The 15575-nt window shown below is 47.2% G+C and overlaps 1 protein-coding gene across 4 annotated transcripts in view; it reads left to right on the forward strand.

The window, feature by feature from the left end:
* The first annotated feature begins 1907 nt into the window (after window positions 1-1907).
* Window positions 1908-15575, forward strand: part of LOC310829785 (trafficking kinesin-binding protein 1-like) — a 53351-nt gene continuing 39683 nt past the window's right edge. Inside the window, exons 1-2 of one of the 4 annotated variants that reach the window (XM_083708709.1) lie at window positions 1908-2096; window positions 7675-7932. The gene's annotated coding sequence lies outside the window, so the exon portion shown is untranslated. Of the gene's footprint in view, window positions 2097-3648; window positions 3885-7474; window positions 7492-7674; window positions 7933-15575 lie in introns of those variants that run through there. The other 3 variants (XM_083708708.1, XM_083708710.1, XM_083708711.1) reach the window with 3 other exon arrangements.

Genomic DNA, 15575 nt, shown 5'->3' on the forward strand with positions numbered 1-15575 from the left:
CCTGATGCCAGGACAGTTCAGTGTTCACTGGCCCAGTTAAACCACAGCAGTGGAGTCTTCTTACTCCTCAGTGAGCCTGACGTGGAAGTTATTCTAGAGTAACTCTGGCCTCCTGTTCTTCAGATGCTTTCTTACAGGCCTGGCTGGCCTCCTTACAGCAGGGATGCAGAATCTGCGACCCTCTAGACATTGTTGGACCACAACTCTCACCAACCCTAGTCAGCATGGCCAATGGCCAGGAATGATGGGAGTTATAGTCTAGGGATGAGGAATCTGTGGCCCTCTAGATGTTGTTAGACCATAACTCCTTTCAGCTCCAGCCTGCATAGACAATGGTCAGGGATGATGGGAGTTGTAGTCTAAGAACATCTAGAAAGTCACAGGTTCCTCAACCTGCCTTACAGGTCTCGTAGTTTGACCAGAGAGATGGCGGTTAGTGGGTAGCTGGATCCTATCAGCACCAAGCCCTGACAATCCCCCCAATATTAGCATCAGGACTCTCTGTGGCCACAAATCTTGTCACAACCTTAGTATTATTATTTTTTTAAAAAAAGATATATATTTATTAAATTTTCAGATATACATTTTCCACTATTCCACAACAGTACACCCAACGACTTCCCTTCTTATCCTTCCATGGTTCCTGTACTTCCAAAAGTAACTGCATATTCTGTTTCCTCCATCTATTTCTTTCCATTATATCTTAATCTACATTATGCTGTTGAATTTACAATAATCCCGCTAGCGTTTTAACTTGCTTACAGTTGTTTTCCAAATACTCCACAAATAATGCCCATTCCTCTTTCTACACCCGTTCTTCTTGTTCTCTTAACCTGCTACTTAGGTTTGTATTTCCATCATTTGCAGCTGCCATTCCTTCTTCCTTTGACTTTTATTTAATTTTTTTAAAAAAATCATTAATTAACTCTTTCAAATCACAATTTGTGGATGAGCCTTGGGAGCTATATACTGCTCAGACTTGCGAATATTCTGACAACTGACTGCAGAAGGCAGATGTAGGAAGCCCACAGGGAAAAAAACAATAATATACAGAATTGCGTCATATTAGGGGCAGTCGCTTGCAAAAATGTATATGTTGGTCAAAACTGCATACATAAAAAAAAAAAGTAGTAAGAGAAATTCATTCTCAAAATGTTGACAAGTTTTGATACGGGCTTTTTTTATTAAGCAAATTGTTGTGGGAATGTGGAGAACTGAATTTAAGTTTGGAAAAATGAAAGAAACCAAAACCAACATACAGTGGTACCTTGGGTTACAAACACCTTGGGTTACAAACACTTCAGGTTACAGACTCCACTAACCCAGAAATAGTTCTTCAGGTTAAGAACTTTACCTCAGGATGAGAACAGAAATCGTGCTCCGGCGGCGCGGCAGCAGCAGGAGGCCTCATTATATAAAGTGGTGCTTCAGGTTAAGAACAGTTTCAGGTTAAGAACGGACCTCCGGAACAAATTAAGTTCGTAACCAGAGGTACCATCCTTCACAATGGCCGCTGGTCAGCATTTGGCCAGATCAGTCACCAGCTCAGAAGAGCTAATACCCTGACCAGACTGTGCCACCATTTACCACTCTCCTCTCTGGTACCCCTGATAGATGTCTTAGCAGTCGGTGGGCAGCAATGCAGGTTTCGGCTCCCTTCCACCATGGCTGCCCGTCATTTTAATTTACCTCAGATGTAGTGCTCTGGCCCACAGATATGCAAAAGTTGGTGTTGCTGCTTCTGCTGTGGCAGAATAAATGGGGCCCATGCACAGCCCTGGCTGAAGGCTCCCCAGGAGTCTGGTGCCAGCCCTGAAAGACCAAGCCAGTAGCCTCTGTACCTGGATTGGGAGGGGGGGTGCCATCTTGTCCCCTGCCTCAAGCAGCAAAATGTCTTGGGCTCTCCCTGCAGGCAGAGCGAACATGCCAACAGGAACCAGGCCAAGCAAAGCTGCAAAGCCACACAACACTGGCAGCCAAGGAATCTGAGAGCTGACTCACAGAAGACACCACCTCATTCCCAGGGGGAGACAGATACCGGAGTCTGCAGAGGCACCAGGAGCAGCACGGTCTGTGCCCTTCCTTCTCCTTGAGCAGTTAAGATGGGGGAAAGGGAAGCTGGGAGGGAGGAATGGACGGGTAGGATGGACAGAAGCGAAGGAAGGAGACCGGGGAGAGAGAGAGGGAAAAAAGCTCTCCTCCTCTCCGATAGCCGTTCCTAGCAGCAAAAACAACTCTGCAAAGTTACAGAGACAACCACAGCTCAGGGGGCCGTGCAGCTGGGTTGCTGGCTATAATTTGGAACATCCAGCATGGCGGCCAGTCGGTGGGGAACCTTCGGCACTCTAGACGTTGCTAGACTACAGCTTCCAGACCGTTGGCCATACTGGCAGGAGCTGATGGGTTTTAGAGTCCGACAACATCCGAAGGGCTGCAAGCTGTGCATACCCCTGAGGTGTGGAGTCCTGGCTTGTCCTGTTATCCCACCAGACAGCAAACGTCCCACACTGAGAGGCTGGTTGACTGCTGCCAAGGTTCTCACTCCTGAGGCTGCACAGTTTTCTCTGCCGGCACAGCCCCTCTGTTTGCAGACAGGAAGCTCAGGAAGACTCCTCCCGGCTTGCTGTTTCGCACCGTTGCACAGGCTTTGCTGCAGCGTGCCCAGATCACGTAGCTGTTATTTTGCCCTTGTAAACGAAGTCGCTGTGTAGCTTTCTAGGCTGCAGTATGAGGTCAGGCCAGGGTGGGGTGAAATAATTGATTCTTAAAGAAAAAGAATTGGAGGGGAAAATGTTTTATTTTAAAAGGGGGCAAACTGTATCTTTCCCCCACAGGGTAGCGGTTAGAGAGTTCCATTAGGACAGAGCAGGAGAGAATCTTTTGCCTGTGGGTCAAATTAAACCCGTTAGGACTCCCCTGTTGGCCAATGAGGTCATTAGGGTGAATAGGTAAAGGTAAAGGGACCCCTGACCATTAGGTCCAGTCGTGGCCGACTCTGGGGTTGCGGTGCTCATCTCGCTTTATTGGCCGAGGGAGCTGGTGTACAGCTTCCAGGTCATGTGGCCAGCATGACTAAGCTGCTTCTGGCGAACCAGAGCAGCGCACGGAAATGCCATTTACCTTCCCGCCGCAGCGGTACCTATTTATCTACTTGTACTTTGACATGCTTTAGAACTGCTAGGTTGGCAGGAGCAGGGACCAAACAACGGGAGCTCACCCCGTTGTGGGGATTCAAACTGCCGACCTTCTGATCGGCAAGTCCTAGGCTCTGTGGTTTAACCCACAGTGCCACCCGCGTCCCTTAGGGTGAATGCATGACATCAAAGGTGGGACAGGTAAAGGCGGGGTTTTGGATGAAAGACGCTTTGCAAGCACTGACAATCAGCGGGTGGGAGGTGCCTGCAAAGCACTTTGTGCAGCATTTTCCCAGGCGCTGCCCACAGGACTTCCCAAGAGTCCACCGGTAGCTCATTGTCAATGCCTGGATAGCACTGCACGCAAGACTTCTCCTGGGGCTGATAACCTGTAGAATTTTTGTGCTAGGAAGTAGTGCCTGCCCAATTTTATTTCAGAGCACATGGGGATGAAACAGGCCAAATGATGCCATTGTGACATCAGGTGATTGGCAGCTGGGTGGCCCCACCCAGATGCCAAAGGGTACCCTGCGGAGGTATGTGGAGATCTGGTCCAGGGCTCGCCCAAGACATTTGGCCACCTGAGGCAAACCACAAAATAGTGACCCCCCTTCCCCAGATTGGGAAGAAGGTATAAGTGAAGATCTACATTGGGAACAAAGTGGGAATTGAATCAACCTTATGTGAAGTTTGAAGCGGGAATCCAAGGCCATTGTGGGGAGAAAAAGGGCCTGCTCTGAATCACACCAGGTGGGTGCAGAACCCAGGAGTCCCTAGAGGGCAGTCCCTGCCATTTGCTCCCTAGGGGTGGGAGGAAACCAGCAGCACCTCCTCTTTCCCAAGAGTTCGCTGTAGAGGCAGCATTGTGGGGGCTGCCAAAGAGAAGGCAGATCCAGGCTCCAAGGAGTTTGCCACAGCTGTTGCTGCCACTGCAGCAGTGGGCAATTCATTCCTTGGAAGCCAGATCTGCTGTCCCTGTGGCTCCTGCCACCTGAGGCAACCACCTCACCTTGACTCATGGGTGGGCCGGCCCTGATTGAGTCTGCCAGCCAAATCCAATTCCTCACTCCTCGGACTGAGACCTGGGAGACCACCACTCGGCCATGAAGCTCCCTGGGTGACCTTGGGCCAGTTGTCATCTCTCAGCCTAACCTACCTCACAGGATTGTTGTTGAAGATGCAGTGGGAAGGTGCAGCTCCTGTGAAGAAAGGATGGCTGTGCTGTGCCTGCTATTGTGGACTCGACACAGTGGGATATACTCCTAGTAAAAGCACAATATCCCACCCAAGTGTGGAAGAATGTCCATTGCAAACCCACTTGGTGCTGATGACAGAAGAGCAATTATTCAGTTTGCTCTGGGACCCTGGAAGCACACCAGGACTGCGGACTTAACAGTGTTCAGAATCTGTTGTTTAAGAACCTCAGCTTAGCTGATGGGAAGGCCACCTCTGCAACTGCAAGGGATAAAGGTAGGAGAAGGAATTGAAATTCAGCCGAAGTTCTAAGCGGGAGACAGCTGTCTGAGAGCACCTGATAATAACCTACCCTGCTGATGATGCCTTGTGGCTCCAAACGACAGTCACAAGGCAGACGAGGAAGAGGAGCGGCCGTTGCCTTCGTGCCCTAGGAGAGAGTTTCTGTCAGGGAGTTGCCCTTGTCGTAAAAGGCTCCTTTATTGCGCTTCTCCAAATATAAGCAGAACACGTGAGTTCAGTTGAGCTCTGAGGAGAAAAGCTTGGGTTCCCCTTTTAGTTGGCTAGTGGATCTCTTTGCCAGGGGCTTCAAGCTTTGAAATTGGGCCCAGAGGCAAATTGGCAGCCAGTGCAGCTGCTTCAAGACAGGTGGAAACAAAGGGAAAAAAGGCAAAGCCCCGACCAGATTAAGTTGATGGATTATGCCAAAATGGCAAAAATGACTGGAAGAATCAGGAATCAGGAAGACCAAAATTTTAATAAGGAATGGGGAAAATTGATAATTCACCTTAAAAACCATTGTAAACACTTAAAATCATTGGTAGAATTGGAATAACACTTGTCGTTTAATGGTGAATTTTAGATATAACGGAGACGTAAAATATTTGGATTATTATAAAAGATGAAGGAGGAAATGATTAATAATAGGACCCACAAAGGGGAGGAGAGAAGTCCAGCAGATTCTGTGGAATCTTGTTTTTATGTTGTATGTTGGATATGTGATTGTAAAATTCTAATCTGAAAAACCAAATAAATAAATTTATTTAAAAAAATAAAAAGATAGAAAGATGGGTCTGCGTCATCCGAGGCCCTTCTTTGTGTGTTTCCCCCTTTATGGGATGTTTGGAGAGATGGGCAACGCAAGAGCCTTTTCAGTGGTGGCCCCTTGCTTGTGGAGTGCTCTCTCCAGGGAGGCGTGTCTGATGGCATATTTATTTTTAGGCACCTTTACCTGGGATTCTGGGCCTTTAATTTGAAGGGTGGCATTGTGGCCTTTTATCTGCATAGCTGTGTTTTTGTTTAACCTCGCAAGTAGTTTAGTCCTCAAATCTGCTTGCTCAAGACCCCAGCAAGGAGAGAATGAACGGAATTGGGGGGAGGAAGTGCTAAGGTATGATTTAACTCAGTAGCTGACACTCCCCTCTAGTTCCTTATTTTGATCTGTATTGTGATGCCTAGCTCTCTGGAGCCTCGTGACCTAGGGAGGAAAGTCCACCTTCCTTCAGCCTTGCCACCTGGTACGTGATGTTTTATGCATCCGCAACAACCCTCACTCCCACGTCACACCCACAGCTGTTTGTGCTATAAATCCAGCGCAAGACCAGCAATAAATCTCCAATGTTGTGCCAGTGTCCAAGTGGGCACGTCCTAGCCAGGAAAGCAACCTCAAACAGCTCATTTCGTTTTGTTCCTATATAAAGAACTGCCAACCTAGTAGTTCAAAAGCATGCCAGTGCAAGTAGATAAATAGGTACCACTGCAGCAGGAAGGTAAACGGCATTTCCGTGCACTCTGGTTTCCGTCACGGTGTTCTGTTGTGCCAGAAACGGCTCAGTCTTGTTGGCCACATGACCCGGAAGCTGTCTGTGGACAAACGCTGGCTCCCTCGGCCTGAAAGTGAGATGAGCACCGCAACCCCATAGTTGCCTTTGAATGGACTTAACCATCCAGGGGTCCTTTACCATATATATATATATATATATATATATATATATATATATATATATATGGAGAGAGAGAGAGAGAGATACCAGGAGCACCTTGGAAGAGGAAGAACAGAATGCCCTGCCTTTGGTGCCTTGAAAGTTTATCTTGACGAAGTGACAGGGAACCAAGTTGATGTCAAGCTCCCGGTTTATTTTGTCTGTCTGTCTGTCTGTCTGTTCACCTGTCTTCCATTTAAGGCATTCATTCACTCAAGGGATTCCCCAGGGATCAGTTCCCCTCTTTGGAGGAATCTCTCTGAGCATTGGAGAGGTCACTTTATTTTGTCTTTGCTAACCACATCAATCAGAGGCTGTGTACAGTCACACCATATATAAAATGCACATTTTCCACTGTAGTTTGTTCAGTGTGCTGGGAATTGTAGCTCTGTGAGGGGCAAACGACAAAGGCCAGGCAAAAACGTTCCTCTACAACTAGGCCTTTAACTACCTGTGGCCTTTTGGAAGTGAGTGGGATGTTTTTAATGTATCCCCCCTCCATTGGTTTTAAAGTATCTATGTGAATTTGTTTGTTTGTTAGCTTGCTTGCTTGGTTGTAAGTCACTTTGGGTTGTTCTGGGCAAGGTAAAGTGACTAATAAATTTAATAAATAATAATACTAATAAAACAACTAGGCAGTTGGTGCTAGAGCGTGGTGCTGAAGACACCAAGGTTGCAGGTTTGATCCCCGTAAGGGACAGCTGCAGATTCCTGCATCACAGGGGGTTGGACTAGATGATCCTCAGGGTCCCTTCTAACTCTACAATTCTTTAATCTCTAAAAAATCTATGAGCTGCAGTTTCTGGAATTATTCGGTTGGGGGAGGGAGAAATGTGTTTTAAATGTAGGGTTGCCACCTGTACTGTATAATACAGGATTGTCCCGTATTTCAATGTAAAATGCTACGTTTTGTATTGATGCATTTTTGTCCTGTATTTCAGGTCTTCCCTCTCTGTTTCTCTCTCTCTCAGGCAAGTTAGGGATCTTCTCCAAATGCATCTCTTTGAAAGGGTGTGTGAAAGGTCATGCATTTAAGCTCTGGGTAGCCAAGCACAGACAGATTTCCAGATTCATGTGTGTGTGTGTGTGTGTGTGCATGCATGTGTATGTGTGACAAATTCCTGAGGGGCCATCCTGTTAGGCCACAATAGATTGCAATGGGTTGCTCTGAAGTCACTTTGGTACGTCGCCACTTGGAACGAGTGCCGGCTCATCCTTCTCCCAGAGCTCAGCGGCGATGGAAATAGGGCCATTCCGGGTTCAAATCAGAAGCTGGAATGATAGCTTTCATAATTCTGGGACTGTCCCTGAAAAAACAGGATGCTTGGAGAGTATGCTAACTCTGCTTCTTTTCCTTTCCCCAGGTGTGGAGCAGAGGTAGAGTCCTGCACCATTCTCCCTTGCCCACGCCTGGTACCGTGTGGCGCACGTGACAGCTACATCCTGCCCCCCCACCCCCGTGACACCAGCCAAACTGGACACATCAGCTTTGGAGCAGGCACAGCCAGGCCGGAGCCTTCCTGATAGTAACCAGCCCGTTTTCCTCCTCAGCGAAGCGCCGGCAGCTTCTGCCTCAACCCCGGATGGGCGACGGAAGCAACATGATGCAACCACCCTCACCGGTGGGTACTGCCAGGGGAGCATGCCTGTATTTTGACAGCCAACTTCTCTTCCCAGGGAACTCTGGGAATTGCAGCTCTGTGAGGGGAACAGGGGTCTCCTCACAACGCTTTGCCCCCTTAATAAACTACAGATCCCAGCATTCTTTGGGGGAAGCCATGGCTGTTTAAAGTCTTACAGAGAGTGCTTTTCTTTCCTCAGGGAATTCAGGGAAATGTAGTTCAAGAAGGAGGGCAGTGCTAGAGATGTAAAGTAAAGGATTCTTAGAAGCCTCCTGCAATTCTCGGGGGGGGGGGTGTTGGAAGAAGTCTTAGCTGTTAAATGAGTATAAATTCAATATACAGTGGAACCTTGGTTCTTGAATGGCTTAGCTGATGAACAAATCAGCTCCCAAACGGCAAAAACCCAGAAGTGTTCTGGTTTTCAAACATTTTTCAGAAGCCAAACGTCCAATGCGGCTTCTGCTTGAGTGCAGGAAGCTCCTGCAGCCAATTGGAAGCCGCACCTTCGTTTTCAAATGGTTTCGGGAGTCAAAGAGACTTCCGGAACGGATTACATTCAAGAATCAAGGTACTACTGTAAAGCTGTACAGTGGTACCTCGGGTTACATACGCTTCAGGTTATATATGCTTCAGGTTACAGACTCTGCTAACCCAGAAATAGTGCTTCAGGTTAAGAACTTTGCTTCAGGATAAGAACAGAAATCATGCACCGGCGGCGCGGTGGCAGCAGGAGGCCCCATTAGCTGAAGTGGTGCTTCAGGTTAAGAACAGTTTCAGGTTAAGAACGGACCTCCGGAACGAATTAAGTACTTAACCCGAGGTACCACTGTATATGCCCTTTAAAAAAGTACTCAGAATAACTCCTATTTTCCTCAGAAGTAATTGAACTGGAATAGTTTATTTTGCACGCGTTCTTATTCAGCGCAATCTTATGCATGTCTACTCAGAAGTAAGTCTCCTTAGGGGTATTCACGTGAAATGTGTTAAGCCAGTCCTGTTGCATTTTGGGGGGGAGGGGAATCCTGCTCATTCTTCTCAGTGGGGCTCAGGACATTGCTCTGACGGTACCACCGCAGCCAGAAATATTATCTCACACATTATCTCACACATAAAGAGGAAGGTCCGTACTATTATCTTTGCATTGCAAGTTCAGGACTAAGGCTGAGATAACAGCAACTTGCCTAAAGTTTATGCTCGGGTGCAATTTGAGCCAGGGACTTCCTGGTTCACAGCTTGCCCACTTAAACTCTCCACTATTATACAAGCGCTCTTTGGGAATGGAAGGACATTGCACTATCTTCAATTAAGGAAATGAAATGATGCTTTATGGAAATATGACCTTTCCGCTGACAGCAGGGACAGACCCAAAGTTGGGGTCCTTATCCTGTTTGGCACATGTTCCAACCCAGAAAACCTGGAATCTAACTTGATGTCCACTTAAGAGACACCCCTCCATGGCAATTTCTATCCACTTGTAAATACGATGGCAACTAGCTTAGAAAAAAGACCACGCTAGGCCTCTGCTTTGCCTTGTACAGTAGCTTTATTGACAGCAAGGATTGAGAACCAGAGGCACTCTGGTTCCTGCTGGACTTTTGTCCAATGCTGACCGGCGTTCGTGCCAATTAGGGTTGGTTGGAGTTCAACAAAACCTGTAGGTTGAACTTGCAACCTCCTCAACCCTGTTTTACAGCACGGAGATTGCGTCATCGCCTTCTGCAGTTTGCAGATCATGACACAGGAGAAGTGGCTGGCTTAAAAGTTTGCAGCTGTCGATGTAATGCACCAGGATGGCGGAACAAGAACTGCAGCAAGCAAGACCTCCAGCTCTTATAAGCCACACCCATTTCATAGAATCATAGAATTGTAGAGTTGGAAGGGACTGTGAGCGTCATCTAGTCCTATCATGCAGCAATCTTTTGCAGTAATATAATAATAATAATTCATTATTTATACCCCGCCCATCTGGCTGGGTTTCCCCAGCCACTCTGGGCAGCTTCCAACAAAACACTAAAATACAATAACCTATTAAACATTAAAAGCTTCCTTAAACAGGGCTGCCTTTAGATGTCTTCTAAAAGTTTGGTAGTTATTTTTCTCTTTGACATCTGGTGGGAGGGCGTTCCACAGGGTGGGTGCCACTACCGAGAAGGCCCTCTGCCTGGTTCTCTGTAACTTTGCTACTCGTAGCGAGGGAACCGCCAGAAGGCCCTCGGTGCTGGACCTCAGAGTCCAGGCAGAATGATGGAGGTGGAGACGCTCCTTCAGGTATACTGGACCGAGGCCGTTTAGGGCTTTAAAGGTCAGTACTAACACTTTGAATTGTGCTCGGAAACGTACTGGGAGCCCGTGCAGGTCTTTCAGGACCAGTGTTATATGGTCTTGGCGGCCGCTCCCAGTCACCGGTCTAGCTGCCGCATTCTGGATTAGTTGTAGTTTCTGGGTCACCTTCAAAGGTAGCCCCACATAGAGCGCATTGCAGTAGTCCAAGTGAGAGATAACTAGAGCATGCACCACTCTGGTGAGACAGTCTGGCTGGTAGGGTCTCAGCCTGCGTACCAGATGGAGCTGGTAGACAGCTGCCCTGGACACAGAACTGACCTGCACCTCCATGGACAGCTGTGAGTCCAGAATGACTTCCAAGCTGCGCACCTGGTCCTTCAGGGGCACAGTTACCCCATTCAGGACCAGGGAGTCCTCCACACCTGCCTGCCTCCTGTCCCCCAAAAACAGTACTTCTGTCTTGTCAGGATTCAACCTCAATCTGTTTTTGCCCATCATGGGGCTCGAACCCACAACCCTGAGATTAAGAGTCTTGTGCTCTGCTGACTGAGCCATCCCAGCTTTAAAAGGGACTTTAGAGTTGAGTAGGAACATGGCTTAGGACTGTTTGTAAGGGAGGCAGAGTTTAGTGGGTGCAACATTTCCTCTGCACAAAGTTGCAGCGATGGGAAGCCTGTTGAATTTTTACCCGTTGTGCAACTGTTAGAGATGCAGGAACCTTGCTAGGGTGAAAAAAGAAAGTTGGCAGAGAGAGACAGTCCTGCCTGTGGGCATGGGATTCGCCAGAAAACTTTGCTCTGGTTCCAGCAGCTGTGGCCGTTCTCAATCTTTGCTACCTTAAAGAAGCTCTGAACAATTTCCTGTAGGAAAGGGAACCCAGATCCCGAGAACAGTCTTCACAAGTACAGGCCTGCAGTTCTCCAGGAGATCAGACGGCGCCACTCCCTGCCAACATAGCTGGTTTGGCTCCAATCACACCTAAGTTGGCAACTTCTGATTAAAATGAAATCGAACCATCGTGCCTGAGTGGAGCCGATATGAAAAAAAAAGGATGTCTGTTTGCCATTGGGACTAGTGCTGGCAAGCACAATGGGCTGTGCTGAGTTGTCTTTCAGTTCAAGCTGCCCTGCTTTCCCCAATGAATCATTCTCTACCGGCTGCCGCCTGTTACAATGAGGCTCCCAGGATATGGGACAACCATGGACCTTCCTTCTGTGTGGATTTCTAAGGTCTCTGTGTAGCAAGGGGAGGTACATGTGGCCCTCCCGATGCTGATGGACTACTGCAGCTCTCATACCTGGGACCAGTTTGACCTACGAGATCACCTTACCATCACGTGTGCCCACGCTATGGCTTCAGTCAGTGGAATTGGCACTGCCACTGGTGCCGCATAATACTCGTGCCGCATTGGCAAGAACTTGATCATTTGGCATGGCAGCACCAGAAGTATAGGTGGGTTCCCACGAGGCAAGACACAGTGATAACAGCAAGAACCTCTATTGAACTAACAGAACTGGACAACAGGGACAAAGCAACTCCTTATATACATTTGTGAAGGCCTGGGCCACTCCCACTCCTAACATGATTGGCTGTCTAAACATCCAAGCTGCGAATCATGACTCAGAGTTGAAGGGCCAATGGCAGAGGCCCAAATCCTGAAATGTTCTGGGATTGGATATCATGTATCGAATCAGAACACAGGAGCTCTGATTCCTTAGTCCAGACTCAAGCTCAGGCCACTGAATACATAACAGCACCGACACTTTGGAACTCCCTGCCTATGGATATCAAGCAGGCATCTTCACTGCGCTCCTCTTAGAGGCGGCTGAAAGCATTCTTATTTAGACAAGTCTGCCTAAATGCTTAGAAAGCTGAGTCAATCTGCTTTGCTATTTTAACTTTTGTATATTTTAAAGCGTTGTTGCAGTTTTCAAAATTGATTTTATTGTTTTCTCTTTTTGCAAACAATTTGAGGTTTTGTTTTGTTTGTTTGTTTACAATCAAGCAGTGTGTACATTTTATTAAATAAGTAAATGAGCCCTGAAGGTTGCTCATGCCGGCTAGGGTTGAACATTAGTTAAAATCCAATGACATTTGGCGGCACATGTGCCTGGTTCTGCCCAACTTTTCGTGGGCCTGCCGCAGCCTTGGGAAGGCCCAACAGGGTCCACCACAGCTGCAGAATATTGAGGGAGCTTGGCCCCCTCCTTGAATTTTTTGGGGGGACTCAGCCCCCTGCCTCCCCCCAACGGCACCCCTGTTTGGCAGGCCTCTGTGGTATAGCCACAGACTCTTGTGGTCCTTCTGCCAAGCGTTATAACATAGCTCTGCTTTTCAAAAACTGACGAGGAGTAAGGGCAAGGCACCATATACAGTGGTACCTCAGGTTAAGAACTTAATTCGTTCCAGAGGTCCGTTCTTAACCTGAAACTGTTCTTAACCTGAGGTACCACTTTAGCTAATGGGGCCTCCCACTGCCGCCACACCACCGCCGCACAATTTTTGTTCTCATCCTGAAGCAAAGTTCTTAACCTGAGGTACTATTTCTGGGTTAGCGGAGTCTGTAACCTGAAGTGTCTGTAACCTGAAGCGTCTGTAACCTGAAGCACCTGTAACCTGAGGTACCACTGTATTTAAAGCGCTATGATACCATGGCTTCCCCCAAAGCAGCTGGGTTTCTTTCTGGCAGCTGTGGTTTCTTAAGAGGCCTGAGAGGGTTTTTTGAGGGGAGATGCCTGTTCTCACAGAATTACAATTCTCTTTTTTTATATATTATATTTTTATTAGTTTTCAAATACAAAAACAAATTTATACATTCCATACATCTTAATTACATCTTACTTCTCTTTTTTGACTTCCCTCAATTTGTCTGCTATTCCTTCCTATTGTTACTTTTTACACATTTCTGCCCTTTTAACCCTTTCCCCTCACAGAGCTTCCTTAAAACTTACAAACGTAATTTTATTATCACTCAGTTTTTGCATATATTGGATAAACTTTTCCCAATCTTCTGTAAATCTTTGATCTCGTCGATTCCAGATCCTTCCTGTCATTCTGTCCAGTTCTGCATAATCCATCATTTTAGTTCTCCATTCTTCTATCGTAGGTAATTCCTCCTGTTTCCATTTCTGGGCCATCAATATTCTTGCTGCTGTCACTGCATATAAAAATAACTTCTTTTCTTTCTTATTTATCTCATTACCTGTAATGCCTAGTAAAAATGCTTCTGGTTTCTTAACAAATGTATATTTCAACATTTTCTTCAATTCATTATAAATCATTTCCCAAAAGCATTTTACCTTCTTACATTCCCACCACATATGAAAAAAGGTACCTTATTTTTCTTTACATTTCCAACATTTGTTATTTATCTTATACATTTTTGCTAACTTCACAGGTGTTACATACCATCGGTACATCATTTTCTTTTATAACTGTGCATGCAGTGAATCTTAAACCCAGAATTACAATTCTCAGAATGCTTTCGCAGTTAATCCCTCTTCCCAGGAAACTCTGGGATTTGTAGCTCTGAGGGGAATAGGGATCTTCTTACAGCCTCTCAGTACTCCTAACAAGCTACACTTCCCAGGATGCTTTGGGGGAAGCCATGGCTGTTCAAAGTGGTATCATGGAGACATAACTCAGCAAGGCAATCCTTCTGTGTTTTACACCCACCCACCCACCTGTACCTGAATCCCATACTCCTTGAAGATAGATTGAAAACAGAGGCCACTGTTAATCAACTTTCTCTCATGAGCTGAGGAGCTTGGAGGCAGATAATAGCCTTTAAGGGAGCTGGAAGTGGTTTGAGAGAGGCTTGGGCTTACCATCGTGATCAGCAGCCTTCAACTGCATGATGCCCAGCAGATGGAAGGCACCAGCTGGCATCTGTGGTGGCTGCTGCACAAGGCAGCCATCTCTTACCGCTGCCTCTTGCTAAACCAGTTTTGCAGCTTTTCAAAACCAGTTACAAAACCTTGCAGCAGCTGCTTGACTGAAAACAAGGCTGGATGAGTGTTCACACGCAGGAGCAGCGACTCCTCATTCAAACCAACTTCCGTCCCTCTGGAATAGTTGTTACCTGCCTCCAGTTCTCTCCCTCTGAAAACATCCAATTTCTTTCTCGCTGCGTTATCTACCCACATCTGCCCACAAGGAGGCAGCAGTTCTCTTTCAGTAGGAAAGAAAGCATCGGTTTATTGCTGGTTCAAAGAGGCAAAGAAGAAACAGAGCTGCTCTCTTTGCGATTGCTAGGCTAGAGACTCTCGAAAAAGGGGACGTGTGTGGCCCTTCTGCACACCCTCACGCACCAGGTTTCGCAATTACAGAAAGTGGGTCGGAATTAGTATTGTGGATTTATTACATTGCAGAAAATTTCCTATACCATGCTAATTATTCCAGATCTCGAGCAAGTGAGTCAACTCACAAACTGCAAAGGAAGCCAGCTCCCCCACTCACAACCCCCCAAAAGTTATTTAAAAAAGACCTTGATTTTTTAATGGAATGTATGTATGTATTACATTTATATCTCACCTTTCCTTCAAGGAGTTCAAGGTAGTACCTCTCTCCTTTCCCATTTTATCCTCACACAACAACCCTGTGAGGTAGGTTAAGATAAGCACCTGTGACTGGCCCAAGGCCACCCAGGGAGTTGCACAGCTGAGCGGGGATTTGAACCCTGGTCACCCTAATCTGACACGCTAACCATGCCACCACACTGGGCTAGATGATTCGGTATGTTCCGCAGAGCCACGGCTGCCCCATACCTGCAGTATGGACTCCCCCGGTTGGATGGTGTTTCCCAGGTAGACTAGCCAGGTGACGGGGTTGGGTGGGGAAGGTCAGGGTTCCTGCACACCCCTTTATTTCTTGTGTAGAAAGGGGGGGTTAGCAAATCCCCTTATCCTCTCCCCTCCATCCCTGGCTACCCTAATCCCAGGGCTGATATTTTAATGGAGATATGGGAGCAATCACTTTGGGAAGCAGCAGATTCTGTGGGGCACTGTCTCATTCCTGCTCCTGATCTGCCTCTCTTTGTACAGGTGAGCTAGTCCAAAACAGGTGTGCTTGTGGGAAACCTCACTTTGGGTGTGTAAACATTTAAAGTTGGCACTGGGGCCACTTATGGTGGTTCTGTCTCTGGCAGTGGGGAACCTGTGGCTCTAGCTTGTTTCTTGACTACCATCAGGCCTGTGACTGTTGGGATTGGGGAGTCCAGCAGCATCTCAGAGAGCCAAAGGTTCTCCAGGGCTGATCTATCAGACTGGAGCTGATGCGAGTCAGAAACACCTGAACTGCATCAGGTTGGCAAAGGCTGATCTGAGGCAACCCAGGGCTCAAGACCAAAGACCCCTTTTCTG

This window comes from Podarcis gaigeae (genome assembly GCF_964106915.1).
Source record: "Podarcis gaigeae genome assembly, chromosome: 13".
Taxonomy (NCBI): domain Eukaryota; kingdom Metazoa; phylum Chordata; class Lepidosauria; order Squamata; family Lacertidae; genus Podarcis; species Podarcis gaigeae.